This window comes from Octodon degus, unplaced genomic scaffold (assembly GCF_000260255.1).
Source record: "Octodon degus isolate 3935 unplaced genomic scaffold, OctDeg1.0 scaffold00338, whole genome shotgun sequence".
Taxonomy (NCBI): Eukaryota; Metazoa; Chordata; class Mammalia; order Rodentia; family Octodontidae; genus Octodon; species Octodon degus.
In genome coordinates this window covers 638,509-642,661 of record NW_004524914.1, presented here as the reverse complement: position 1 = coordinate 642,661, position 4,153 = coordinate 638,509, and positions in this window count along the sequence as shown.

Genomic DNA, 4,153 nt, shown 5'->3' with positions numbered 1-4,153 from the left:
TGGGATGAAATAGTACAATTATAATCCTCTTTTGTGTAGTTGATCATGGCCTCATAGCTGCTATTTAGAACTAACTTCTTCCACTACCTATTCTTATTCCCTTGACTTTGAACAAGCACTTTAGTAGGTCTTGGTTCTTTCTCTGTTGGAGTGACTCATACCTTCATTCCTGAAGGCTCTGGACCATTTGTCGTTTTGTCTGTGTTAGATTGTTTTAGTTTCCCATTGTTTTTATTTTATTCTATTATTTTTAAAAATTTTATGTATTTGGTATAGGAACTCATAACACTTGTACTCATAGTGATCCTCTTGTTTTCAGCCTCCTCAGCTCCGGTATTACAAGCATGCTTCACCACAACCGGTCTTGGAAGCCAGCCAGTCAGACTTGGGGTTGGGTCATGATGACATGTGGTGCTGGGGATCAAAGTCCCTGTGCTTGCTTAAGTAGGTGCTTAGTCTGCTGAGCTATCTTGCCAGACTTTTCCAATTGACTTTAATGACAGGGCATGGTAATACTAGCATGTGCCCCAAGGAATCTCCAGCAATCCATGCATAGTCTTCCTTTTCTACATTGTGAAGTAGTAATCCAATTTCCCCTTGATAGTCTGAGTTAAACACCCCTGACAACACTTTGACTCTCCCTTTTTTAGCTTGTTTCCTCAGAGGCATGAGGAGACCAAAGTGACCAGGGGGAAATCTTAACTCCCAGTTCAATGGTATCATTCTTATGCTTCCTGGTACAAACCTTTCCTTCTCTGGAAATTTCTGGACTTCTAGTCCAGATGAGCATAAGGATGTAGGGACAGGAAGCTAAAAGTTTGCTAGTGGATCACTAGGGGTAATGGCGAATGGTACCATTCCTACTCCCACCCCTTGATTCCTGGACCCATGATTCCTGGCTATGGGAGACACATTACCCTAGAGAGGGCACTAATTTGAAGCATATACAGCCTTTTGAAGTACCTTATCCCAGCTCTAAAAACTATTGCCACCTAGCTGGCACTGAAACTGTGTTTTCAAAAACCATTCCACCTTTCTATGAATTCAGCTGCTTCTGTATGGTGAGGAACATGATAAGACCAGTGAATTTCATGAGAATGAGCCAACTACTTCACTTCTTTGGCTACAAAATGTGTTTCTTAGTCAAAGTCAATGCTGTGTATAATGCCATGATGGTGGATAAGGCATTCTATAAATCCATGGATGTTAGTTTTGGCAAAAGCATTATGTGCAGTGAAGGTAAATCCTTATCCAGAATATGTGTCTATGCCAGTGAGGACAAAGCACAGTCCCTTATGATGGAAGTGATCCAATATAATGAACCTGCCACCAGATCTCAGGTTGATCACCCAGGGGATGTGCCATATCAGGGACTATGTGTTGACCTCTATAGCTGGCATATGGGTATTTAAGCAGTAGCTGTAGCTAGATCAGCCTTAGTGAGTGGGTGTCTATGTTGCTGAACATATGCATAACCTCCATCCTTGACACCATTACCACTCTATTCATGGGCTCACTGGGTAATGAAAGGCATGGCTAATGAAGGAGGTTGGCCACTATCCACAGAATGGGTCTTCTTATCCACTTGATTATTAAAGTCCTCTTCTCCTGATGTCACATTTTCATGAATGCTTACATGAGAAATGAATATTTTTACATACTTTGCTCATAAGGAGAGGGCTATCCACATACCTCTTCCCCAAATATCTTTGTCATTGATTTTACAGTTGTGCTTATTCCAAGTTCCTGACCATCCAGCCGGACCATTGGCAACAGCCAATTGCTCAGCATAGGGTCATACCTCTGACCATTTCTTCTTCAAGGCTATATTTACTACCAAGTGCACTGCCCGAAGTTCTGCCCACTGTGATGATTTCCTTTCAACACTGTCCTTTAGTGATGTCCCAGAAAGGGGCTGTAATGCTGCAGCTGTCCACTTGTGGGTATACAGAGTGTGCAGAGCCATCTATAAACCAGGTCCTAGTCTTCTCTTCTTCAGACATCTGATTATATGGTATACCTCACAATGCCAGAGGTGCATGCTGGGAAATAGAAGGCAATATATCAGGCATAGGAGCTATAGGTGTCTGGGCGACTGCCTTATGTAATTTACTTATAGTCTCTGGACCTACTCTAGCTCTATCCTGAAGATACCACTTCTATTTAATGATAGACTATTGCTGTGCTTGCCCAGTCTTATGATGACTTGGTGGGTAAGATAATATCCAGGACATGAGAGGCAACTCAGGCCTCATGATGACCTTGTGTCCCATAGTCAAGTGTTTAGTTTCCACACAGACCCAGTAGCAGTCCAAGAACTGTTTCTCAAATGTTTAGTTGTCCAAAGATTATGGCAGATCCTTGCTCCAAAATCCTAAAGGCTCCTGCTGCAATTCACCAACAGGGGCCTCCCAGAGACTCTAACAGCATCCCTAACTACCACTGGCACTTCAAGTATCACTGGATTGGCTGGATCTTGTGGTCCCAGGGGCAGAGAAATCTAAACAGCAAAGTAATAAGAATTCAACAATAGTTGCTGTGTTGCATGATGTTATCTTCAAATTTGTTTTTCATGTTACCAGATATAAACATGTAAGATTGATTTAAAGGAAAAACAAACAAGAAGATGAAATGACCCATGAAATGAGTGGATGAACTATGAAAAGTACAATAGATATTGTGAAAGAGACAGAAACTGCTCAAATGGGAAGACCAACTGGGAAGAATGATAGTATAAAAGAAAGAAGGAAGGGAAATACATGTATACAAGACAGATAAGACAATTTTACTGCTAATTTCTATCTGTTTATTGAAAGGAACAGTTAACGCTTTTTTGGAATAAATTTTCACCATTTTATATGCTTATATCTGGTGATTTGAACAAAATAAAAATATGCAATACATCAACCATTGTTGATTTCCTATCATTTAGTTTTGAAATTCTGTATTGTTTTTATGTATTCTTTTAAAGTTTTTGTTCTCTTTCAAGAAACGTCCCACTAGAATTTAAAAGCATTACATTATGGCGATAACATGCCATGCAAGTTTAATACCTAAATCTTAGAAGCATGCTCTGTGTCTATCAATATATGAAACAATAGAGAAAATATGGTGTTTACATACAGAGAAACAGTGCTCTGGTATAAAGAAGGACAGTCTTGAGTCATTTGTAGGAAAATGAATGTGCTTTCAGGCCATAATATTAAGTGAAATTAACCAGACTCACAGCTTAACTATCACATACTTTTTCTTATATGAGAAATCCAAAATATAAATAAACAGCAGATGAAATGATAGATAAAAGGAAGTATGGAGGTAGATTTTTCTCAGTGGAAAGAGAATCAAAAGATGGACAGAGAAGACAGAAGGGGAAAAGAAAGGGCTGAAAAATTGTAATATGTGATATGTCCATATGCCAGCTTACCACAAGAATGCAATCACTATGTACTGCAAAATATACTAATAAAAGTAAATTTAAAAAATACCAATATAAAGGTTGGGGAGATGGCTCAGTAGAATAAGCAATTCCCTGGCAAGCACAAGGCCCTGAGTTCAAAAAATACCAATATAAGGCATTTATGCACTAGATGTGAGGCCTCTGTGAGGAGTGTGATCTTATTTGATGTATCTTTGTGCCTGAGGCAGTTCTAGAAGGAGCAAGAAGCTGAATTTAATTTGAGACCCAGAAAGGAGAGGATGACACAAGAGGTGAAAACACTTTTAGCATGAAGCTGACAGATTTATATTTATGGGGATAAAAGTTGGTTTAAACTGAGCATGATGGGAGAATGAATTCAGGGGAACTAAATGTGGCCATTGAAGGTAGGTGAAAACATAAGAGTGGGTTTGAAAGGTGCCCTTCAGCATGTGGTGGCAGAGGGAAGGTAAGGCAAGTACACTGGGAATGTGAGATTACCTCTGTAGCGTATTTAATTAATTAGTTTAAGAACAGAAATTGCAGAGGAAAATATGTGAGACCTTATTGAATAAGATTGTTTTACATTTGAAATGCCTAAACTAAATACCATGGGAAATCGATTTTTTAATATTTGGATGTCAAAGAATTGGAAAACAACTACAATTTTATTTTAATTAATTAATTAATTAATTTATTTATTTGTTGGAACTAGGGATTAAATTTAGGGCCTTGCGC